The 27,004-nt window shown below is 42.8% G+C and overlaps 1 protein-coding gene across 1 annotated transcript in view; it reads left to right on the top strand.

Moving 5' to 3' along the window:
• The window catches only part of SMPD3 (sphingomyelin phosphodiesterase 3), a 130,672-nt gene that overhangs the window by 27,614 nt on the left and 76,054 nt on the right, over positions 1 to 27,004 (top strand). Inside the window, exon 2 of the mRNA XM_035120570.2 lies at positions 17,942 to 18,037. The gene's annotated coding sequence lies outside the window, so the exon portion shown is untranslated. The remainder of the gene's footprint in view (positions 1 to 17,941; positions 18,038 to 27,004) is intronic.

The following is a 27,004-nucleotide window of genomic DNA, read 5'->3' as shown; positions in this document are numbered from 1 at the left end:
AGTTTTCCCCAGAACCTAATTACAGGAGTGAATTTTAAAGACTCAATAATCCCAGCCAGGAGCATGACCTCCTCTCTTGAATGCTTTAATTTGGCAACAAAGCAGACCACATTATTTCTTGCCTTTACGATAGGAGAGCCACTCCAGTTCCCAAAGACTTTGCTACAGCCTGCATTGTCTGCAGCGCTTACGGCCTGTCGCCTGTGAATTATGGCATTCCGGCAAGAGCAAAGGCGCAAGGAATGCAAAATGGCAGTGAGCTTAACCAGATGTAACAACTTCTTCAAACCTTGACTCACATGGTTTAAAACCTTAAAAAATTAAAAAGCAACGAATTAGTGTTCATTTCATACAAAGCAAACTTTATCAGAAAGCAGCGATCTCCATAAATCATACTTTGACAAGAGCCATTACATTTGGTCTTATAGCTTAATCTTATTCCAATATCTAACAAGGCGGGGGGTGGGGGGTGGAACCTTAGGCCTGTGGACAAATGCAGCCCTTCAGGCCTCTCTGTCTGACCCCTGAAATGCTCCCTAGGCCACACACCCTCTTCAGCCACACCTATCTCCTGGGGCCACACCCCTCACCAGCCCTGCTTCTCACCCTCATTGAGTGTTTTTGCCTGGCTGGAATGTGTCCTTTAACTCTGATAAGGCCTCTTGTTTACCTGGATGGAGCAGTGTGTGTGTGTGTGTGTGTGTGTGAGAGAGAGAGAGAGAGAGAGAGAGAGTAGAAACCAGCCTAATGTACATGTAAATCTAAATGTACATTTGATGCTCTGCACACTTTTGCTCCTGAGCCCATCCACAACTTTTAATTGGGCCCTGAATGTTGACCAGATGGGAATGTGGCCTTTGTGTTGAAAAGGGTTTCCTACCCTTGTAATAAAGCTGTGACAATGAGACTTTTGATTAATTTTCGACCATTTTAGGCACTACAATTGACACCACTTGTAGTACTTTCAGCTTTGAGGTGGACTTTCATCTCCAAATTCACTATGTCTGGTAATTCCCATGCTGGTGATGGATTTCTTACCCACCTTTCACCATAAGATCCCAGGGTGGATTACAATATAAAACAGCAATATTTAAATGTGTTGATATAATAGATTGAGCCTTAATAACCCCCACATATCTGAGGTGTCAAAGGCCGGGGTAAAGAGGTGTTTCATCAGCGTATGGTGGAAGCTATACAGCAGCCATCCCCAAACTGCGGCCCTCCAGATGTTTTGGCCTACAACTCCCATGATCCCTAGCTAAGAGGACCAGTGGTCAGGGATGATGGGTATTGTAGTCCAAAACATCTGGAGGGCCAAAGTTTGGGGGGAGGTCCCTGCTATACAGGGATGATGCTAGACAGAAATTCACGGCTGCCACAGAAAAAACCATGTCGGGTGGCCATTCCCCACACATATCAATGCTAGGGTTGCCAGACTCAGTAGTGGACAGGACTTCTGTGCCTTTAATTGCCTTGCTCTCTTTTGAGTCTGGAAACCTTAAAGAGAAACCAGGAGACCCTTTCTTTAATTTCCAAGCAAAGGGTCTGCTGGTTTCTCTTTAAGGTTTCCAGACTCAAAAGAGAGCAGGGCAATTAAAGGCACAGAAGTCCTGTCCTCTACAGTGGAACCTCGGTTTATGAACACCTCGGTTTACGAATTTTCGGTTTACGAACGCCGCGGACCCATCTGGAACGGATTAATTCACTTTCCATTACTTTCAATGGAAAAGTAGACTTCCGGAACCAATTGTGTTCATAAACTGAGGTACCACTGTATGGAGTCTGGCAACCCTAATCAATGCATTTCTATCTGTCCCTCTCCCCAGACCACACCCCTCAGAGGCCTGCTCCATGCCACCCTCAAGGAGCTTTTGATTGCTGTCCTAGAATGTGAGATATTGCCCCTTCCTTGTCTCGATGGAAGATGGCGAGAGGTCTGTCTCTGTGCAGAAACTTCTGACTTTTGCGAGGTTGGGATGCAGCCTGCTGCACGAAGCTACCGTAAGAGCCACAACAGTTGCTTCACCCACTTTTGTCTGTGGCTCCACCAATCCCTGACATGCAGCCCCTGGGCATCTGGTCCTCAGATGGGAAAAGAGTTGTTAGTAACAGATTCATTATTAATCTGTAGAGAGCAATACTTCTTCTGCACAAAGCACTGGGGGAGGGAGGATTCAGAGATCGGAGCCACTTGTCTCTCAGGGTGATGTTTTATTTTTCAACACTTTTTATTTTTATTTTTACTTTGCAGTACTGTTTAAAAGCTTTGCTGTACCCATGAAGGGAGAAAGAGGAGGGGGAGAACAGGAGATTGTCTGAGGCTTGAAAATGGAAATCTAAATATAGCACATGTCTAAATGGGAGCGTTGCTTATATTCCACCACCCTTCTCCTTCAGCAAGCAGGTTTTGCTGGCGATAACACTCCTGGGCAATTGCTTTCTTGATGCTGCGATTGCTGGTGAAAGGAGATAATTTATTCCAGGAGATCAGCAATGAAAAATGGGTGGGTTGTGGGTTGTTTTTTTTTTTTTGCGAAGCTGTTTTTTCAGGTATGCCACCCCCTGCCTCGCATAAGACTGTTTGCCACCCAGGGCCGTTGACCCCATCCGATGCCAGAACTGCCTCTTAGTGATGCTTGAGGAATTTGATCTTATCACATTCCAAAATGAACTGATCTCCCATGCTGATCGGGCCATAAGTCGTTCTTAAGATTTTGCACTTCTCTGCAGGCCGTGGCTCCAAAATGCATTGAAAAGTATTTTATTGTGGGCTGAAATAGTACTTTTGGAAGTGAGTGATTTGAGGAAAAATATGTTTCAAGAAGAGTTTTGTGCATGCATTTAAATTCACATTTAAGTACAAATTTTCAACCAGATTTTTTTTAAAAAAATTATTTATTTCATAAAGTTTATTGTAAAAAACAAAAAAAACCTCCCTCAAAAATTAATACAGATGCAAAACAGAACAGACTTTGGAATGAGCACATGGGAAAGTGACCAATTTGTTGCACCTGAACATCCTTTGAGGACTTGAGATGTGCAGCTCTCTGGGGGCAGCTGATACCTCATTGGTGCCCCTTAATATATTGGTCATTAAAAAAAACAAAAAATGGCTTAGAGATATACAGATTTTCCCAGATGCATCGGTTTGTTCTGCTCTGAGTTCTGATTCTCCTGAGCGTCCAGTTTAACTGGAATTTCTCATATTAATTCCAGCATTAGACCACACACTGCTTACTGCAGCTTTCAGTTGCTTCAGTTCATCCGTCATTCCTCCTCTGTGTTACCAGTGTGTGCATTGATACAACCCTGCCAAAAGGCTGCCTACGGTAGCTGTGGTCTTAAGTACGATTTCTAGATTCTTGTTGTGCAGTGTTTGCATGTGGAGGTTCCCAAACCACCCCTAAATAAATCACAACGTAGACAGGATTTAAGTTTAATGGTTTTTGGCATGAATTTGGCCACAACTTTATTAAATCCAAAACAACGTGAGTGGTTGCATAGGCATTGGTTCTCAACTGTCACCTAAGGACAGAAATGATAATAATAATAACTTGCCTTGTCAACACGGGGAAATCCAACAGGGAGAGACTGGGACCCGGGTGCACTGAACTCTCCCCTCTCCTTTCAGGCTCCCAGAGGCATCAATATGCCGTCCTGGCCCCCTACCTTGGGGTTACGGACACAGCATAGAGCCCCTGTATTCCTGACCGGGATTTCCCCAACCACGCAGGCATAAACTTGGGGCCAACTTAATCAATAAGACCCTTTAATACAACCAAAATAACCAATGCCTAACCGCCAACCTTACAAGTTGTGACTATTTGCTATGCAGTAGGGAAAACCCAGATGGCACCAGCCAATCAGCCAAATGGGAAAAATTCCTACCGGCCCCTGAATACAGGTGACCAAAAAGTCATAGCAATGTCAACACAGAGGCCTAAAAACAGCGGAGGGAGGGTGGGGATCAGAAACGCAGCCAAAGAGAAGGAAAAAACCAAGCATTTAAGTATTTATACCCCAGGGGCTTGACTTACTAAATTGATACATACGATTATGCCCAACAACAGCCCATATCCAATCAAACGGTGGCCACTCATGCCCCCACCTTTGTCACAGGCGTGGTTTGCTAGCCCCCACTGCAAATCGTGCTCTCTATAATGGAGAACCCGCATTATCAAATGTGTGATTCATGATTATTGGTGCAGTGTTTTACCAAATGTACGGTTTCTAGATTAGATTAGCTTTCGTGTTAATTGCTAACAGAAAAAAAACCCTGTTTGCAATCCCATTAACCCAGAAAATTGAAATTGGGGGCGGTATACTGGGGCATATACTCACCTCCTGCAGTTTTCATGGGGGAACAGAGGCACTCATGTGTGGAAAGGGTGGGGGAGTAGCAACCTGGTCCGATGATGTTTGTTGTTGTGTCACAGCACGCCCACTTGTGTGAATAAAATGTTGTACATAACACAACAGGTACCCCATGCTTTCCCCCCAAAAAATGTTTAGGGGTACTCTCATTTTGTTTCAATAAAATCACAATTTTATAGTTCAAATTGGGTGAAAAAATTCAGTAAATGGATAAAAGTGCAAAGATTCACAAAATGTTTAGGGGTATGCGTACCCCTGCGTACCCCCCCCCCCAAAAAGCACTAGCTGCCCCAGTATGAAATGGGCATTAGAAAACAGGACAGAAGCACTAGCATGACAGCCAGGGCAATTGTCACAATATTCCCTACATTTGAAGGCACTCTAAGTGAAACTGAAATGGACAGATTTCACAGCCTAATGAACTTTCTGAGTTGGGGGTCGCTGCTCCCCCTCCTTCATTACACCTTTTGTGTCCATGCAGGGGACATCCCTGGACAAACCAACAGGTAGGAAGTTCTTTGAGCTCCTGGATGTTCCTAGCTATTCTTAGGTGCCTGACTTTTCTTCAGAAGCAAGAATGAACTTTATGTTGTCCCCTTGAATAATACAAAGTTAAATAATACAAGGATGTTGAACATAGTTTTTAAAGAATAACAATATGGATGCTTCCCTTCCCTTCCCTTCCGACTGTACTATTTTTAAACCAAATTCACTGAGATATGTTATCATTTTCCAGCTGTGAGCAGCTTAGCTAAGATATAGGCAGTGCGAGGTCTGTTTCCTCTCTGTCTCTTTTCTAATAATTAGGAACCTAGCCAAGCAATACGGTAGAAGAAAACTTAATTTCTTCCTTTAATTTAATTTGAATAGAGAACACTGTTGGGAACACAGCAAAGCCATCCTTTTTCATTCAGTAGTTTGGGAAGCTCTCCCAGATTCTACCACCCATAAATGTCTCCTAGTCAACGCAAGGGATGAAAAAGGAACATTCTCCAATTAGCATCCTACAGCAAAGCAGCAGTGCGTGTTGCTGACAAAACCCACGCGATGGAGCTTGTGCTGCTCAGATGCCCTCTTCCAAGCAGTGCTTTTGATATTAGAACAGAGGGTGCAATGTTGAGCAATTAATGGACAGGCTGGGTGCTTAATTGAGGAAGAAATAAATTTGAGCACCTGAAGATTTGAGCATTGTACACAGCGCATAACATGACAGAACCTGCCCAACTGTTTAAGGCTGGCATGGGAGACCTGTTTCAGCCCAAAGGCTGAATTCCCTTTAGAACAGCCTTTTGGGGGCCCAATGGCAGTAATGGGTGTGGCCTGCCCAAAACTAGGTAGAGCAGCACAATCAGCTGGATAGCTCAGTTGATTAGAGTGTGGGGCTGGTAATGGCAAGGTTGAAGGTTCAATTCCCACAAGGGACAGCTGCATATTCCTGGACTAAGATGATCCTCAGGATCCCTTCCAGCTCTATGAATCTATGTGGCTCTTGCCATTATACAGTAGGCTGTAAATGCCACAGAAACACCAGTAGTTTCTGTGCACAACCTCCCCATCTACTACCTAGGCAAGCAAGGGGCATCTTGTTCCCATTCATCAGTTCTCATAAGGATGGTTGTGGTGTCTCTTGAACCAATGGACTAAAGTAGCAGCATATTCGTGTGTCTGGCTGCCTGCTGTTGCTCTATCTGTGTACAAGGTGCTTTACAAAGAACAACAGAGCACAGAGGAAGAAAGAAGGGTAGAGAAACATAGCATCAGGCTTAGCAGAGAATGAAGAAGAGATAGCTGGAATGGAGTGAGAGCTGGAAGGACGGGGGGGGGGAGGGGAGAGAAAAGATGTGAGAGGTTGGTCCATGTAGCCCACTACTGTCTACACTGACTAGCAGTGGCTGTCCAGGAGGTTTCCCGAGACTTACCAGAAGATGCAGACGAATGAACCTGAGACCTTCTGATTGCAAAGTTCTATCACTGGGTTATAATAAATCTTTAATACGGTCAAAGACCAGCGAGAGAATTATACAGTACAGTTTATAGAATGGATATCTACATAGTAAAATTGCAGTTAAAATGTTACAAATTTTAAATTTTTATAAAAGTTTGATATATGAATCTCTGCCACCTGTCGACGCTCCTGTGATGTTCCTACGATAGATCAACTAGGTTATCTGGGTTGAATCACTGGGTTGAATATTCAGTGACTGAAAGGAAATTCGCAGGAGAATAGTGCTTGAATTTGTTTTTACCCTAGTAGCAGCAAATCCAGGTTTTGAGGGGTTCTTGGGAAAGACACCATCCATGTAGGTCCCCTCTCTCCATGAGTCTTCCACCTCAGTGTCCCCATTCCCTGCTGCTGACTTGCCTCACTGTTGCTTGCATGCCGGACAGTGCCAATGTGGAAATAGGCAGGTCCAGGTCCTCCCCGCCATTGTTGTTTGTTTGCTCCTCCACTCTGGGCCAGAGCCAGAGGCAAGTGGACAAGCCATTTCAAGTGGTGACCTGTCAGTGCGCCCACTGCTGGTCTGGAGGTCCTCAGCTGGTGCCAAATGATGCCTTGACATCCGTCTTGCACTGTAGCCAAGACAAAATGTAGTACAATTGCAGCTTATGCGCATTTAACTTCCACGATTTCAACCATGCACGGTTGAAGACTGGCTGAAATTTAACAAGTTATAAGCAAGCTTATAAGAGAGGTTAAAAGCTCATTTTGCTCCAGGTTTTCTTGGCGTGGAAAGGGCTTTTAAGCTCTTTGCCTTGCTTAGGAGAAAATACCTACTTGGCATGTGAGCTCAGGGATGCTCTTGCGAGATCTCGGACTGTGTGAGTTCCCATGGGAACTGCTGGCACCAGGTGTCTTATTGCACCAGGCATTCTCAGCACAGAAAAAGTTTTCAAGCTGTCTGCCTTTCTTGCCGGACAAGGCCCTCTTAGTACGCCGGCTCCATAAGGCAAGGGGTGCTTGCATGGTGGTGGCTACAAGGGGGCAGTTTGAGCATGCACATTTTTCTGTATACATATATTCTGTATATACGTATATTCTGTATATTTCTATATGCCCCCTTGGAACCAAACCTGCACATAAGATGCACTCATACTGTTGTGAGTTCATGGTTAGAACTTGGGTCTCTCTGCTCCAATTCCAGTACTATATGCATCCAGCAAATTATGCATCAAGAGAAACCTTTCCTTCCAAAATGCCTATGTCTTTACTGAAGACAAAGAAGCGACCTTAGTTTTGTGCAACTTAATGATGTATTTTACCAGCCAAGCAGGTCTATTGTTATTTCCTAAGAGGTTCCCTTTCAGCTTGCGCTGAATGTGTTCATTTAGGCTGCAATTGCACTTTTCATGCATTTTTCTTGGGCCCCATTATTTTGCTTCTTTGAGAAGAACAAGCCATTCTACTTCCCTGTTCTCTTGATGATAGATTTAAAGGCTCCTGCCCTGTTCAAGAATGAATAGCGACATGAATTTGATGACTGTTTCTGGGATATAACTTATTGAATTGCAGTCATAGGAGATTCTGCTTACCCAGGAAAAAACACACAATATGCTCTCAGCTTGGAAGCAGGTTTTAAGTGACTTGGATTGCTAAAATTATTATTGAGGTACAGGGAAGGACGGCTTCATTGCTAGACTGGTAAAATTTCATAGCAATTTTGCATGCTGATATATATTTTTTTTCATTCAGAGGGCATATGACTCAAGCACCAGGGCTGCGCACCATAATTATGCCAAAGGAGGGTTTATTTGCAGCCGTATTTCTGCCCTGCATGTAAGAGTACCAAGAAGAAAATCAGGCCTTAAAAGTTCTGAGAATAAAGCCTAGGAGAGCGTACACATATTTAAACTGTTGCAGAAAATATGGACCTCTTTGTTATTAGTCTTGGCAGGAAACTGATGACAGAAATGCCTCTGCTGACATTTTTCAAAAGTATAGAGGTAGATTCAGGCCCCTCCTCCTATCCTAAAAGCCCCACCTTGATTGATTGTAAACAGCTTGATGTCATGCATGTTTCCTTCAAAGAAAAAGTTCAGTGAGACTTGTGGAGATGAAGAGCTTGTAAATCTTAATGTGATGCAAAGCACTGGAGAAAGCTGTTGGTTAGTAGACTGTACTTTTATGTAATCAAAGTGTCAGAAGGGACTTCAAGGGCCATCTAGTCCACCCCTAATCCGTAGATGGCCATTTCGGTCCTGTTCTGGGCTTGTCACATTCAGTGCTGCCTCTGCTCTGCCATAATTCAGCTTCCACTAAAACCCGTGTTGTTCATCTTGCAATCCACTATGACTGATACTCACTAAATTAATTATGTAATCAATAACATAATTGATTTCAATGCATCTCCATAGAAGAGAAACATTAAAAACAATGCCAAAAAACAACCACCCTATTTAATGAGCATTTGCAGACTAAAGAAATGATAGCAAATACTGTTTTGCATTCGCTACCATGATTTCCATTCCTAACCTCCAACAAACATGCAAATTGCAGCATTTTCCACTCCCATTTTCATTTCTAATGGAATTCTCCAACATCCCTAGTGGCCATCAAAAATAGAAAGAACCACCTTCTGTCAGCCTTTTTGCTGCATCTATAATGCAATTTGCGAAAGCAAGCCTGCCCTACTCTAGTAGCATAAGGGTCTTAGACCATACCTAAGATGCTTCCAATATTTAATAATGTATTTATATATAAACCACCCTTCCCCCTCAGGAGCTCAGGATGGCAGACATGGCTCTTCCCCTCCTATATGATCCTCACAACTATCCTAAAGATGGTGACTTGCCTAAGGAGCACCTAGTGTGTGGGTAGCCAGTCTGGGGCCCTCTATGTGGGCTGCAACTTCAGCCATCTCTGCCTATTGACCATGCTGGCTGAGGCTGCTGGGAGTTGTAGTCCAAAACATCTGGAGGATGCTACATTGGCTACACCTGACCTAGAGAATGTTATATCTTCATGATTTGAACCTGGGTCTCCTCAGTCATTGTCTGGCATTGTATCAACTGCAGCATGCTTGTTTTAAAAGATTGTCCCCATAGGGACCGTATTGGAGCCTGGGGGTTCTAGTCAGCTAAGTGCTTTTCAGAGTAGACTCATTGCTCTTGATGGAACTAAGTTGGTCCTGACCATAAACTTCAATGTTGTCTGCTCTGAGTAGGACTAGAATTCAACCCTGGGTTAATGGACTCCAATATCTGACCGAGACTCCTCCATAACTTTAGCGTGATGCAATCTAAGATTTTTCAGGGAGGTAGATTTACCTTAAAGAAGAGACATGTGGAGGTGGTGGATTTACCTTAAAGACAAAGTGTTTGAGGGTGTTTATTTTTTAAAAAACAACTGCCAATGGAGGCAGCAAATGCTATATAACAGCACAGTGTCATTTCATGGAGCATTCTCTTCCAAATTACAAAAGAAACACAACAGGGCTACTGAGGGCAGCCAAGCTGGTGCCTGAAGTGGTGCCAAAGCTTTTATTTTATCCCACCCCATGCAAAATGAAAAACAAAAAAGCCATTTTATGTTTAAGGGAAGCCTTAAAGGTAAAGGACCCCTGACCTTTACCTTTACCAAGTCCAGTTGTGAACGATTCTGGGGTTGTGGCGCTCATCTCGCTGTACTAGCCGAGGGAGCTGGCATTTGTCCGCAGACAGTTTTTCCGGGTCATGTGCTCAGCATGACTAAGCCGCTTCTGGCGAACCAGAGCAGCACATGGAAATGCCGTTTACCTTCCCGCCGGAGCGATACCTATTTATCTACTTGCACTTTGACATGCTTTCGAACTGCTAGGTTGGCAGGAGCTGGGACCGAGCAACGGGAGCTCACCCCGTCGCAGGGATTTGAACTGCCGACCTTCTGATTGGCAAGCTCTAGGCTCAGTGGTTTAGACCACAGCGCCACCGGCGTCCTAAAGGGAAGCCTACCCTCACCCAAAATTTATTTGAGTTTGCCAATCCCCCAAATCCCCAATACCTCCTTTGATAGGTTGGGATGGGAGAGAGATCTTATTCCGTTCTTATTTAGAGGCAAACTTTCTTAATTCACACTTTCCGAACCAATATACAAATGGAATCAAAATCATCCTTTGAATGTTGCACTTTGGCAATTTTTGCATTAAAATGCAATGCAATAAAATAAAATACCGTAAATGCATACATTTGTGAAAACAACATATTCCAAATGAATTTTATTTAGGAAATTGCTTTGCCAAAGTGTGTATGTCGGACAAAGGTGCACATAAAAAATGTGTATATTGGGAGAAATTTGCACTAAAAGAATGAATTATGGAATTATGGAGAACTAAACATAAGACTGGAAAAATTAGAACCCCCATTTTTTGGGTTTAGAAAAACCAACATGGGCAGATTCACCCATCCCTCTGAGTGGGTGGGTGTTCACCACTAATGTTTGTAATTACTTGGTCCAGAGTACAGATTTGTCCAACTCATAATGTTCCAATGTATTATGAATCAAGCATTTATTCCCCACAAAGTTCTTGTCTGGCTTGAACTTTTCAAAAACATGTTTCTGCAACGTATGCCAGCAATGACTTTTCAGGTGTCCCTTAAGATTTCATTTATTTATTGTCCAAGACCTGGACATGAAGTACTGTACAGTTGTTGCTCATACACACCTGTGAAAAAGGCCCCTAAAGCTTATATACCTTCATGCTCCAGGGAAATGTGCTCAGCTCTCTAACTCCCAAGGCTCAGAAGCCTTTCCTGAGCAGTGTCCTGAGCTGTGTCCTGTATCAGTAGTTCAGAGAGTGCGCAGTTCCTTGGAGAGAGAGAGAAAAAAACATCTGTGGGAGAGATCGGGGTCTGTTTCACCTGCAATTACTGTCCAGGACTTAGGTAACTGTCTCTCTCTCCTCCTCCTCCTCCTCCCATATCCCTATATATTTTCATTGGAAAATTGAGGTGTTTCAGCAACAACAACTAAGAGCAAAATGAGTCTCACAACACTACACAGCTGGAGATAGCTCTCAGAAAAGATGTGAACTTTTGGCTCGTAATCGCCAAGCAAATTCCAAATTTATCTGAGTGGTTTCCACCCACCACAAGTTTAACTGTGTTGTCAGGGCAGATGCTGAAAGGGGCGGATGTGTTTCTTTTAGCTTAGTGATAAGAGTCCATACCTTGTGTGCAAAAGCTCCCAGATTCAGTCCCCAGGATCTCCAGACAAGGTTAAAAGAGACCCCTGCCTGAAACCATGGAGAGCAGCTGCCAGTCAGTGTAGACAATACTGAGCTAGATGGACCTCTAGTCTGACAATGGACAATGGAACAGCTAAGAGGGCCCCCTCTGGCAGTCCTTGCACCTGAGGGGGTCTGTAGGGAAGGAGGCAGTTTTTCAGCTCTTTGGAGCCTAAGTTGTTTGGGGTTTGAATACTAATGTGAGCACCTTGAATTGGGCCTAGAAACAAACTGGCAATCGGTGCAGCTATTTTAGAATAGGGGTTTTACAAGATCTAAACGGAACACCAGCTGCATTTGGAACTCTTCTTATAAAGGAGGTGCTACCAACTAGAGCCCATTTGCTTGTGGCTTGATATTGGCAGAGACTTTTTGCTAAACATCTCCCATTGGCATATCCTCCCATTTCTCGAGACTGCTGCCTCCTTCATTTTTACTGAGGAGAGCACTGTTTTATTTATCTGCTTGCACATTCCGGTTGCTAAATTTAGGGGTAGGGAGAAAAACTTTAAAATGCAAATATTTGACTACCCAGCTACAGCGTTTTGCTTCTCAAATGTGTCTTTTGGGGTTATTATATATATATATATATATATTTAGAACGCAGTGGAAATGTACAAAGAGTGGCCTCTCTTGCTGTGTCCTGTTAGGGCAATGACCTTCATGTACGGGTAACTTAAACTGTGCAAACTCTGCTCCACAGAGGAAACAGTGAGCAAATCACAGGAAAGGATGGACTCTTTGAGCTGAAGTACATGAGCATATATGCCCTGCAGTGCACTGACCACAGGATTTGTTTTGGATCCTGGTTTGGTGCTTTGGGAAACAGGAAAAAATAATCAAAATTATATTTCATTTAACAATGTGAATAACTTTTCTTTAAACGTATTAGGCTATTAGGTATCCCTTTCCCAAAAAACCTGAGGCTTTTCTATTGGGACTGATGGAGAGGAAATAACAAAGGGAGATCAGAGACTATTTATGTACGCTACAACTGCGGCTAGGACTTTATTAGCCCAAAAATGGAAACTACAAGAGACACCGATGATTGAGGAGTGGCAGACGAAAATGATTGACCATGCAGAGTTAGCAAAGTTGACCTGCAGGATCTGAAACCAGGGAGAGACAAAAGGAATAGAGTAAATTCTTGGATTATATGGAGAAGAACTGTAGAAGTTTAAAGACACTTGCAGGACTGAAATAAATTGGTTTTAACTAGATAGACTAAAAGGAACTGCAAGATAAGGGGGGGGGGAACCGAATGATGAGAGGGAGGGAAGTCAAAGCTCGGCAGAGCAAAATGAACTGAGATAGGTGAATATAAGATAAAATGTTAAAAAAAAAGTTTTTGTTGTTGTTTGGTTTTGTTTATCTGGAAAATTTAATAAAAATTATCTTTAAAAATAAAATAAAAATAAACGTACAGTATTAGGCTACCTGGGTGTGACTGAGCCAAAGTTAAGCACCGAAAGTGTGTTTTTCAATGGGGCTCTGCTGAGAAGAGCTAGTACCTTGATCGTGCTCTCTGAATTTAAGTGTTGTCCCCATCTTAATCACAACACTCCTTTCTAGATAGATGACCAGACCAAACACTTTGAAATGAATTGGAACTGGGCAAGGATGGGTCACACATCCAGCTAGCTCCTCAAAAATATTGTGAGCAGTAGGTTACAGGAATCCTTCCTACACATTTGAAGCAGGGAGGGGAAATGTTTTTGTTTTGACCCAGTTGTACAAAGAATGCCTTCATCTTCATCAAGAACAGTTTCTTCTCTAGAGCAATTTCGGCCTTAAATGGAAAGTCTGGACTTTGAAGTCATCTTATTTTTACTTGCCATTTCGTATTGTATTGTTTAATTAATGTTTTGTAGTTATTTTAAATTTATGTGGAGTGCCTTATCTGAGTGGATGGAGCAGCCGAGTAATTTCGTTGTTCCCGCAGGGGGGCAATGACAATAAAGATTATCTTAAATCTTCAATCTTATCACGTGGAGAATAAAACTGCTCTCTGGCACGCCCCAGAATATCTTTATCTTGGCCCAGCCCGTGAGCATGGGCAGTTTGTATGGAAACCTAAGCAGGAGGTTGAATCAGGAGCCAAGGGAGTTCATTTCCAAGAAGGAGGCTTGTTCCAAGCAGAGGCAGGCACCTGTAAGTGCTCAGGCATGAACAGCACCTTGGGCAGCTCCATGGGAGATCAGGATGGTTGCTAACACATGAGCAGGATAGCCTTGGATGTTGCTTCAACAGCAGTGTGGAATTCATTGAGGCTGTGTGCTGACATATCAGCACAATAATCTAAGATGTTGCTTCAGCAGCAGCCTGAATTTGAATAGGCCGCATCTCTGCCCCCACAAGCAGAACCATCTTGTATTTAAAGAAGTTTTTTTTAAAAAAAACAGCAGTGGCTTTGATTGTATTGAGGAGGGAAATAGTAGGAGGAGCATCTCCACCCTCATCGTTCAGCCCGGACACTGTGGTCCAGCTTTCTGTGGTCCAGCATTCTGTGGAACACCCTCCCATCAGATGTCTAGGAAATAAACAACTATCTGACTCTTAGAAGACATCTGAAGGCAGCCCTGTTTAGGGAAGTTTTTAATGTGTGATGTTTTGTTGTGTTTTTAATATTCTGTTGGGAGCTGCCCAGAGTGGCTGGGGAAGCCCAGCCAGATGGATGGGGTATAAATAATAAATTATTATAATTATTATAGTGGCTTGGTCATGGTTTCTGGGGTGGAGCTTGAGAACCAGAAGACGATGTCAATGTGATCTTTTCAGGCATAGGATGAACTACCGGGGTTCCACAGGCTCACATGCCTCGGGGAAGGAATATTCGGGGTCTGCACTGGGTGTGAATCCTTCCCTCACTCAGCCACTCCATTAGAGTCCATAGTCTTATCACTTGAATGTGGAAAGCTTAACCACAGGATCACTAAAATCCTTAGTGAAACCAACTTGAAAGATGGTGGGACAGAGCTGGGGAAGGGCTGTAGCTGAGTGGAAGAGCACATGCTTTGCAAGTGAAAGGTTGCAGGTTCTCTCTAGGTTGGGCTGAGAAGCCCTAGAGAACCACTGCCCATCATTGTTGACAATATTATCCAGTATTATCCAATATTATCCAGATTGACCAGTATATTATCCATATACTGACTCAGTATATGTTCTGATGACAAAAAGTCCATGAGACCTACAGTCTTCTGGAATGCCATCCCCCCCCCAAAAGCAAGGGTGCTGTTTCTTTTGCAATCTCCGGTATTAATCCAATGAAAAATCAAGGGTGTGTAGTTTGCTTTCGCAAATACAGTAAGGCTTTGGGAAATTCAGGGCATTTTCTCTTGAGAACTAAATTACATTCTCCAGCTTTTCACTGCTTGTGTATGAATGTGTGCCCTTGCTTTGAAATGTCCTGTGAGGCATGGAACGATTTCATCAAGAAAACCCCCACAAAATCTCCACCCACCCCCGTATCTTGTTGCCTGGCAAATGCCCAGCTGAGGAACCTGGACAATCTCAGGCAGAATCATGTCTCTCTGCCTAGCAGCTCCTACATTCCTCTCTGGTTATTGCTACTATAGGAGTGTTCAAATCATGTACAGTAGCTCCATGGGAGAGCATCTGCTTTGTATGCAGGAGATCCCAAGTTTGATCCCTGGTATCTCCAGGTAGGTCTGGGAGAGATCCCTTGTCAAAAACCTGGGGGAGCCCTGCCAGTCAGTGTAAACAGTACTGAGCTAGATGGGACAATAGTATAAGGCAGCTTCCTACATTCAAGTCCTGATTTCAGGCCTGCTATGTTTGTGTGCCTGTACTTGGAGTGAAATGCTTTGGCAGCCTTTTTTCTCAGATACTTGAAAGAGTCTAGGCAGAAACACTTGGAGGGGCTGTGAGTGACTTCTGCTATATGTACTGTAGCTTGATTCTCCCTTGCTGACTGCAGCCAATTTCCATCCTCATCGCAATCTGTAAATGTGCAAATGTAGCTTTTCACGAAGACTTCTGGTGCTCATTTCCTCTGAAAGACACCAGCCTTGGCAATTGTGCAGTGAACTTCCAGCAGCTTGACAGAAACTATTCACCGGAGGGAGGGGGAAGTATTTTCACACGTCAACATAGTTTCTTCATCTAAAACAAAACAAAACAAAACAAAAATCAATAGCAATTCTTGCTGCTGGACCAACAGGGGGAATATCTGTTTACAGTCCTTACTGCCTCATAACTTGGATTTGATTCTACCTGGTCCATGGAGGGAAACTTTAACACTTAGCCAGTCCTGGGGGTTCTGCTCCCTTGTAGCCCATAGCCATATAAGAATTAGAAAATGGAAGCGATGTACTGTAACTCCACACCCATCGATGAAACCAAGGATGGAGCACTGGTATATTTTAACTGGGAGAAAGTGGGCAGGAAAGATTCCCCTGTGGTTGAGGCCAGGGAACTATGTATGAGTTTATGTATTGGTGTATATGTCATCAGAATCACTTAAGAATGCATATTCCCTATTTACAATAAAATATAAAATATATTCATTGTTCCTAATAATATGCAGAGCTGTTTAGTAGAATGTTATACAACACTGCAATAGTGCACAGTTATATTGAATAGCCTATGAATTCTTTAAAAAAATGCAAGTTTAATATTTTATTAAAATGTCACATCATCAGTCTTTTAAATATATTTCAATAGTAATCTTCTTCATCATCGTTTCCCAAGTTATTTTACTATTTCATCTACATCCCCTACTCTTAGACTCCCCCCAGCAGAGACTATGGGTTCACTGAGTCTTGTTCTTTTTTGTGCCGATGAAAAATAAACAAACTCATTTTTAAACTACAACACACACCCCCTCATTGTTCCCCTATTAACATGTGTGTTGCTAAATTTTCTCTTGCTGATTTCACTCCCCATACAATGACGACATGGCTAGGTGGCAGAGCATATGGTTTACCTGCAGAAAGTCCCCAGTTCAATCTAGTTTACAAAAGGGAGCATGGAGTAGGTGATCATAAAGGTAGGATTTGGGAGTGGGGACTCCTGCATGAGAATGTGGAGAGCAAGGGTGGGTGAACCTGTCAATTGTGGTCTGCATGCCCAGGCGTCTCCCCACCCTACGGGCTGCCAAAATTCCATGAGTAATGAGACATGACACTAGTGTTTGGGTCAAATCAGGGCACAACTTTTATTGACCATAGATGTAAGAGGTTTGGCATAGGGATTGGGGCCTCCCTCATTGGATTGCGAAGGGCAGGGGGAGTGCTGGCCTGCAATGGTATCCACCAGGAAGGGTGAGCCAACTTCTCCCAGTTTCTTACTTTCCCAATCTTCACTTCTCCAGATTTCTAGATCAGTTTGCATTTTTTTCAAGTTCTCATGAAAACACACCAGCATTTAAGTGCAAATTTCTCCTCCTATGCACATTTTAAATGTAATCTTGTCTAATATACATATTTTGCAAAGCAAATTTGCCTAATACCATGTCATTTTCCATGATATTTTATGTGCACTTTAGCCTAATATAATGCATTTCTGTACACATTCAAAATTTGGAGAAGTGTGAATTGGAAAGGCTGGCTGTGTTTTGGTTCCCATTGTTTTGGAAAGTGTGAATTAGATAGGTTTATATTTCAATGCAGATTGGGTAGCTTTGCCTTTAAATGTGAACTGACTCCAATTTATCCCTGATCCCTAGGGAGTGTTCCATCCAAATCTGGTGCAGCCTATGGACAGATACGCTGACCAGCCATAAGGCACATGGGTGTCCTTTTCTAGCTCTGCATTATCTTTTTGAGTTGGAACATATTATTTCATCCTTGTATCATTTAACAAACTCATAAAATAAATCATAGAAACTTTATGCTCTGGTTTTGATAGGTCAAAGGCATTTATTTTGAACTTGGCTATTTAATTTCTGTCCACTGCAGGCAATTTTTTCTTAGAAATCCCTTGTGGAATCTTCCTCCCTTCCTTCCTTTTCCTCTCTCTCTTCCTCCCTCCTTGTGTGCCCCTTGATTCCACGCATGTCAGATTGGCCCATATGAATCAGACTCGCATATTAAATCAGCATTGGAAAAACCAAACAACACAAACAGTGATGCACAATTTTAGCAATGTTTTCCAGAAATAACTGAAATGTGGCTGAGACAGCGTTCAAAATAAAATGAAAACTGCAAGTTACACAGGCATTATTTTTTTCAGGCAGAGAAAGAAATACAGCCATGGATAACAAAAGGTCTCACAAAGAAGCACATAATGATTTTACATTTCACGCTGGGATATAATCCTGCATGATCATAACTCAGAGAGGGAGAGAGACGTCTTGCTCATTCCTAAATCTTAACAGGTAACATTGAATCATATTCATTTCATTTCAGGAAAGGAACCCGACTTTAACAAGCTTACGTTACAGAAGAAAAGGCTGGATGGAATCTTGAAACAGGGAGCCCAAGACAGTAGCAGGTTTTTTTCAGGTGAGTCACTTGTTTCTATAGTTTATCAGAATTTCAAAATGTAGCCTTAGAAATGATCTACAACAGCCTAGAAGAAATGACATGGAGCTTCAGGCTAATCATTATTAATTATTATTACAACTACTGTTTAGGGAGTTAAGTTCACCTTAGAACTTACATACCTGGGATCATAGCTGCCAAGTTATCCCTTTTTAAAAGGGATTTTCCATTATGCTGAATAGGCTTCCTCGCGAGAAAAGGGAAAACTTGGCAGCTATGCCTGGGATACTAATTTTGTCTGTCCAGGTGGCTATTATTTTTCAGGGGAGCATTCAGGTTGTGCAGTTCCACTCTCACCCCCATGCTGAAGTGGTCCGGCACAAAAGCTGTCGTGTTTCTATGGAAAGTCAAAGGAAACCAAGATAAGCACAGTGACCATTTGCAGTGTTGGGAACTACAAAATCTAACTAGTAATTTCACACCTGTAGTGGGAAAGGAAACTTTGGTTTAGACTGAGCTCTAAGCAATCAAATCAAACTTGCTGATAAATTCAAATTCAACAGCTTTTACTGTAGACACTTCCTTGAAAATATTTTTGGTCAGAATTTGATGACTGTGAGGCCAACTGCAGAGTATCCTGGGTGACTGAAATTTTATCCCTCTGGATTCTGAATGTTGCCATTTTCTATGTCTAAATTGGGTCCATTTTATGCCCTTGTATTGGCCCCGTTAGTGGTATAGGAGGAGGTCAGTAGGGCATGAAATCTCAATGACTCAGGAAAACGTATTTCTCTTTAGGTAATTTCATGGACCCTCTTTATACAGTTAATATGTGAAGGTGACTCACGTCACGGGAACATGGTACCAGTGTTCCTGCCTCAAATCTACAACATTGGCTCTGGTTTGGGAATTACAGGGGGGAAATTCTAAGGGACTTTGTACCTAGCCCAACCCCTATAGCAGGGATGGGGAACCTCAGGTCACAGGTTGATTGCGGCCCTCAATGCTTCTCTATCTGGCCCTCAGAACTCTTCCCAGGCCACACCCCTCACTGGCCCTGCTTCAAATCCCAAGTCTTTTTCCTTGGCTTGAGCTCTGGTAATGCCTCTTGCGAGTCAGGATGGTGAATAGTGAGGCGTGTGCTTGTGTGTGCCGTAGGTCAAATGTACACGTGTTGCTCCACCCACTTTTGCCTCTGGCCCCACCCACCACTGGCATGTGGCTCTGGGAAATTTTCCCAAAGGGAATGTGGCCCTTGAGCTGAAAAGGACCTCATCCAGGAGATATGGGAAACACCCAACAGATGCCTGCCTCCTTTCTCTTTGAAGCCTTCCAGCAAGGGAAGGCCCTTCAGGCAACACCAGAGAGCAAGGCTTTGGACGAAGGCGCACTATGATGATGTCACAATGACATGGAGAGAAACCATTGCGGGGGATGCCATTTTCAGTGGCCTCCCTGTGTTGCCCCAAGTTTGTAGATCTTACTCGGGCAGGGAATGATGCCTAGCTCCTGCTTTTGAATGCATTTTTTTTTAAAAAAAGCTTTCTGTTGTAGTATTTCATCTCCTATTGCTTGTGAATTGTATTTTAAGATATGTGGTTTTCATTAGCCAATCTGACCCTCAGGGGAAAGTGCCTTGCATTTTACAGGATTGCATTCTGCCCAGAAAAAGGTAGCTCACGGACGTTGGGTGCTTATTCTTTCCCTTGTTCTCCGTACAGAACGTGCGAGGTTATGATTTCCAGCTTCTGCTAGTGAAGGAAACCAGGCCATGTGTGAAAGAACAAATCTTGCTCGCTGTTAGCATTTGACCTTTTAGAAAACTGATTTCCCCAATTTCCTAATCCAGGCATCGAGGAAGTCTTACCAAGGGAACATTCACAGAGTATTCAGGGAGGAAAGAAAGAAAGAAAAAAGAATCATTAATAATTCAAATTGCCTGAATTAAGGCAGCAGGTCCATTCTTTATGCAGTGTTTGAATTAGTATAATCTTATTTCCTTTATTTCCTGTGCAACCTTTTATTAAATCCCATTTTGTCACTGCACAGCATTAGGTCTCCGCCCTCCCACCACTCTCTGAAAGAGGAGATATGGTAGGTGGAACTAAGAGCTTCCAAAATACTCCTCATCCAAATTTCTCCCCAGATAAATTGTTTATTTTAAGCATGCAAACATTTACTGTTCCTCAACAAGTCCAATGTAGCTAACAATATAATTTAAAACAATAGCTCAACAGGTGTGTGTTTTTTTAAAAAAAATGGCAACAGCAATAAAGCAGGAAAAAATGAAGATTTCCTCAAAGCACACCCATTGAAATTAATGGAGTTTACCTAGTCATAACCTTTAATTTCCATGGGTCTATCCCGAATAAATTCTGTTGAATACTACCCTATGGTTCCAAGGCAGGAATAGGGAACCTCCAGGCCAGGGGGTTGAATGTGGCCCTCCAGGCCTCACTATGTGGCCCAGGGCCGGCTCTAGGTAGAGTCCCGGTGGCGCGGGGCGCTGGGAAGCTGCGCGGAAGCCATGCTGCGCCCTGCGAGGGCGGGGGCGCCGGAGCGATCTCCGCCCCTCAGCGCCAGGGCGTGCAACCTGCTCGAGACTGCCCTGATGTGGCCCTTAGAACCACACTGCCTCTCTAGCAAACACACTCTTTACTGGCCCCTGCTTTGTACCATCCTTGAGTGCTTGTGCCTGGCTAAAATGTGCCTTTGAACATAGGCACTGCAGAAGGTTGCTCACAAGGTGATGCTGTCCTTGGGCTGAAAAGGGTTCCACCCTCACCCTCCTTGAACAAATGATTAAAATGAACACCCATCAACAACACACACACACACCCCAGTCCTCAAATCAGTCATTAACCCACCCTATGTGCACTTAGGTTGTCAAAAGGTGCTTGCCTTCTGCCTCCAGAACATGCTATTAGGGCAGCCTCAGCCACCTTATCCTCCATGTTTGCCCTTCAAATATTGATTTGCCTTCATTGCTCACACCTTAATCACATTGATCTCATTTGCACATACTTGTCATTCAAACTGCTTAGCAATTAGAGGAGGGTGACTAAGGAAGGTATTCATTTACATGCAGCCAGGTAGCTCTTTTATTCAATAAAGTTGTCAATCTTTCGAATGCGTTTTAATATGGTATTGCATGCTTTCCCCTTCAAATTGCATGTCGCTTTGAGGCAAAATAAATAAATGAAATTGCAGCAAGCAACTATAAATAAATAATAAATAAAGTAAGTAAGTAAGCAAGCGAGCAAGGTCATATTCTCCAGGTATTCAAAGGCACACTACTGTTCTTATTTTAATCTTTGTTGGAAGCCGCCCAGAGTGGCTGGGGAGGCCCTACATCCCGTTCTCACCCTGACAAACCAGATGTTTGTGGGAAGCCTGCAAGCAGGATTCAGGTGCAAAAAACATCTACCTTAAAAACACAATAACATTAACAACACAAGAAGAAGAGCCTGCTATTGTGTTCTTCATGTAGATGTCTCCCAGCCTCATCTCAGAATTGTAGGGGAAAGAATTCACACTGCTTAATAATAATAATAATAATAATAATAATAATAATAATAATAATAATTTATTATTTGTACGCCGCCCATTGGGCTGGGCCTCCCCAGCCACTCTGGGCGGCTTCCAGCAAAGATTAAAATAAGAGCAGTAGTGTTTTTTGAATACCAGTTGCTGGAGAATATGCGTGGGAGAGGGGGAAATTGGGACCATGCCCTGATTGCAGGCTTCCGATTGGCACCTGCTTGGCCACTATGTGAAATAAGGTGCTGGACTAGATAGGCCTTTGTCCTGATCCAGCAGGCAGCAAAAGAAGTGCCCTGGAGGATCAGACCTAAAGTTCAAGCATAAATATGCAAAGAGGGTGCCTCCGGGGAGTCTCCATGCAGGCCATGAAGACAACAGCCCATTTCTCCCTTACGTGGCCCCAAGGGGTTTCAAATCTAAACTGACACAAAAAAGGAAAAGGAAACGGAGGAGGTGAAGACAGGAGAAGAACATGGATTTTTATATATATTACAGTAACACATATTTGGGCTTGAATAGAGCAGGGAGTGGAGAATATGGCGGGGGGGGTGGACCTACCTCACAGGACTATGACTATGAGATAACATATGTGAAATACCTTGAACCATCAAAAGCCCCATTAATGTAATATAATACAGTGGTACCTCGGGTTACAGACACTTCAGGTTACAGACTCCACTAACCCAGAAATAGTACCTCGGGTTAAGAACTTTGCTTCAGGATGAGAACATAAATTGTGTGGTGACAGCATGGCGGCAGCGGGAGACCCCATTAGCTAAAGTGGTACCTCAGGTTAAGAACAGTTTCAGGTTAAGAACAGACCTCCAGAACAAATTAAGTTCTTAACCCAAGGTACCACTGTATAATAGTATAGTATAGTACTGTGTTTCTCCGAAAATAAGACACCGTCTTATATTTATTTTTCCTCCAAAAAGCACACTATGGCTTATTTTCAGGGGATGTCTTATTTTGTTCCTCCTCCTCCTCCTGCCGCGGCCGGCATTGCTGCTGCGCCTATCACTATGTCTTATTTTCGGGGTATGGCTTATATTCCTTGAATGCTTAAAAATCCTGCTATGGCTTATTTTATGACTACATCTTAAAATAGGAGAAACAGGGTATAGTATAGTATAGTATAGTATAGTATAGTATAGTATAGTATAGTATATATAATTTTAAAACTGTTCTTTGGCCGAAATGGCTTCTAAGCGGTTTCCAAGTATAAAACGGATTAGAAAAAATACAGCCACACACATTTAAAATGCACAATAAAAATAATAATCAAAACATTAAAATAAACACCCATAATTAAAATGTACAATAAACAAGCCAATCTAAACAGCATAATTGTTAAAACTGCAATTAAAATATTTAACAGAGGAGGTTCAAGTGGATCAGGGGAATGCTTGTCTAAAGAGGTGTGTCTTCAAGAACAAGCAGAATGCCAATACTGATGGAGCCTCTCATATTTCAGCAGGTAGGGCATCCCGCAACACAGATGCTGTCAGTGAAAAAGCCCACCTCTGTGTTACCACAATCAAATAATCACCAGGCTGTTGCAAAACTAACTAAGTTCCATTTGTTGATCCTTATGCCCCTGCTGGGCAGGGAATGGGAAGGTGGTCTATTGCTATTAGACCATACTTCTGCAGTCAGCAACAATGTGGGGTGAGGGCTACTTTACATTAGCACAACCCCCAGAAGCCTCTGAAACCACAGTCACAACTGTATGTGATTGCTCAGGCCAGATTTTTGATACAAAAGAGAATTGGTGAATATTAAATTTCCTATATTAAATTTGATTAATTAAGAAATAAAATTTATGCTTTTAACCACCCCCTCTCAAATACCAGGTTTGCAAAAAAAGAAAAGAAAAGAAATAAAAAGAAACAGCAATGTGCCTCATTCTAGAGAGCAAAGTGGAAAGAATCGGATGACTGTATAAAGAAGCAAAGAGTCAACCATTCATAAGAGCTCACGGTTTCCATGCCAACGCAGTTCCCTAGGGGATATCTAAGGAGAGACAAATGCCGTGAAATTTCTAAAAAGCATGCTTAGCTTGGGAAGCCTTCTCCAGAAGGCGCTGTGTGTGTGTGTGTGTGTGTGTGTGTGTGTGTGTGTGTGCGCGCACCCCACCTATCTCCCAAACTGATTTTGTAATGCCACGATTTGCATATTAGTGTTCAGTCACTTTGTTCTTGTCATATCCCCCATCACCAGAACCTTAATCCCACCACCGTCTCCATAATATGAGAGAGCAGACGCCAAGGGTCAGGCTTCAGGGCAAACAAAAACTCTCCTTCATGGAAAGTTATGAAAGAATGGCTGAATGACTGCAGAGATATCGCCTGGTGTAGGGTTTCATTTTACAGATTTATAAGCCGCTTCACAGCTTGAGGCCACCCAAATGGTGCCTGATGTATCCAGTCACATAGATGTTGGTGTGTTTTACTGTTAATTTTAATTTTAATTTTAATCATCTTTAAATGTTTTTAACTGTTTTAACATTTCTTCTTAGAGGTCTGATGAAAATCAAGCAGTATAAAATGTTGTTAAATAAAATAACGAGCATAAACATGCCCACAATGAATCATTGCAGTGCAAGGGGCACATTCTAGCCAGACAAAAGCACTTGGGGAAGGTGACAGCAAGGCCAGTGAGCCTCCCGGGGGCAAGGTAGAGAGGCCTGTGGTTGCATTTGGACCCCTGGACCTGAGGTTCCCCACACCACCTCTCTATAATCTCCTAGCAGCTCAAGCAGGCTAATCCCCACCCCTTGCTCTCCCAATTTTTCTTTCCTCTCTGTTCCACATTAATACTTTCAACATTCCATAGTTTAGCTCTCTCCACCATAGACTTTATTGCTGGGCTTGTTCTAGTTCACTTTATGGGTTTTTTCCATGAATAGACACCCACATCTTTCATTATAGGAAATGATGATAATAAAACAGGACTAACAGATAGATAGACATCTCTGACTGCCAGGTCTGCAGCTGGGTGCAATCCAGTTGAAGCAGAATCTGCTACCATCCCTAACAGCCTACTCCTTTGGATGCCTAAGGTGAGGGCCCCCACTTTGAGGTTTTTTATTTACAATCAAGTGGTATATAATTTCTCAGCTGCTTCCTGAGCCGATTTGGCATTCCATTTTGTTAGGTCTGCATTGAAGACCCCCTCATTTCGATATCCATTTGGAAAGTAGCACGTATGTGATTCAGCTGAACATCTTACCAGGTTTGTTTATTGCAGCTCTCTTGGAAATTAGAAGATTTAGTACATAAAGGGAAACACTGTGAAGTTTATTTCCCCTTCCTGGTGCTTTTTCAAACACTCTAGAACATCCTTCAAAAAGCCTTTGCAGCTGCAAAACTTACCAGTCCCCTTGCATTCATCTAAATTAAGCAGAACTTTCCTCCCTGCACACATAAAGGTTCTTTATTCACATTGGTCTTCTGTTGCTGGAAACAGTGAGATTATCGTGCAGTCAATGAGATTTGTCTATGTAAACTGTGGTCAACCAAACCTAAATCAGAGTGAGGGCAAAATCTTTACTCTGCAACAGTTTTAATTGCCCTCTGTGGACAGTTTTGGGACCAGTTCTTTTTAACTTGATCATCGGTGATTTGAAGTTAGGAGAATGCAGTAAGGTGGTCAGGTTTCTTGATGATCCCACAGTTCGAGGTGGGTGGGTGGGTGTGAATTGATGTACATTGGGACAAAAGCTTCTCATTTCACATACACACTCTTGGAGTCTGAACTGGTGGTGATTGACCAGGAAAAGAATCTTGTGGTTTTGGTCAATACATTGATGAAAATGTTGACCCAGTACGCAGTTGTTGTTCAATATGCAAATTTCATGCTAGGTATCATAAGGGATGGAATTGAAAATAAAACATTGTTGTTCTTAAATCTCACTTGTTACACAGAGATTGCCTTGGCTGAAATCTGATTGGCTCCACTCTTTAAAATAATGGTTTTTGATATGGGAATCCTATATGAGGTGCTATAGCAAAAACGGAACATTCACGTTTATTTATTTTTATGATTTTATTTATTAAATTTCCTGGCCACCATTAGATTTTACAGTGATGGAAAGATAAACTTGCATGTGTGAACCAGCTACAAATAAGCCCTAAGTCAGGTCTTTTACGGTGAGGGAATCTAACAGTAATCTTCATGCATTGAGAGAGAAAATAGGCAGGCTGAACGTGGAGGGAGGCCTTGCATGCAAGTCTCCTTCCAACATCCCTTTTCATGTAATATTTACATCACCCACCCACTTTTGCTTTTGGCCCCATTGACCACTAGCATGTTGGAAGGTTGCCCAACCAAGAATGTGGTCCTTAGGTTAGCAAAATCCCCCACCTGGACTTTAGTCCAGAATCCATGGAAATGGGCGTGGAGAAAATCAGTGTGGAACCTCCAGATCCCAAATGCAGGCTGGCCAATTTAATGCTATTTTATATTAATAACAGGAAAAACCCCAAATGGGGATTTGACACTTGTCAATCATCCTAGCATTTTTGAACTCATTGGAAAGAACATTGAAAGGCGCGAGCACATTTCATTCTACGCAAGCACTGCCTATAACCTTAATTTTTAATAAAATGAAAGCAGAAACTTTTGGGAAATGGCCCAGAATATTACAAAGGGAGCCAGCCTTCACAGCATTGAAGATGGATACAACACTGGTTATATTTCATAAAGGCAGAAAGGATACCAGGCTATTCAAGCGCTGCAGAGAACACGGACTGGCCATGTTTACATGTTGACTGAGATTACTGTACTTTTCCGGCTATAAGACTAGGTTTTTTTCACTAAAAAATAAAAAGGGGGTAGTCTTATACACGGGGGAAATCTTTCCCCATTTTCTTAATTTTGGGTCCCGAAAACTAGGGGGCGTCTTATACACGGGGGGGGGGGGGTTATACACGTAAAAATACAGTATGTATTGCAGAGGCACAACATGTACAGTGGCTATGTATGTGCTCCTAAGACAAAGCTTTTAAAATCCCAATTATTAAAAACCAAAGCAGGCCATCCCAAAGATTTTGCAGAAGGGAAGCTGGGTTATTCTGTGGCAGCAAAAACAGCAGCAGTGTCTTGTAGCAACTCAAAGACTAACAAATGCTATAAGCTTTTGCCATAATACATTTGTTAGGGTGGCCACCAAGTAAGTTCTAGTCAGAGGGGGTCCATTGAAATGGACGGACCTAAGTTAGTCATGCACATTAATTTCAGTGTGTCTACCCAGAGTTGGACTAACATTGGCTACAACCCTTAGTCTTCAATGTGTACCAAGACTAGTTTTTCATACCAGATACGATGCTTTAATCCAGGCTTACCCAACCTAGTGCATTCCTGCAGTTTCTGGACTGTAACTCCCACGATCCCTGGCCATTGGCCATGCTGGCTGAGGCAGATGGGAGCCAGATGTTCTACAAC

The sequence above is a fragment of the Zootoca vivipara genome, chromosome 6 (assembly GCF_963506605.1).
Source record: "Zootoca vivipara chromosome 6, rZooViv1.1, whole genome shotgun sequence".
NCBI lineage: Eukaryota > Metazoa > Chordata > Lepidosauria > Squamata > Lacertidae > Zootoca > Zootoca vivipara.
Note: the sequence above shows the minus strand (reverse complement) of the source record. Positions and strands in the feature narration are given on the sequence as shown.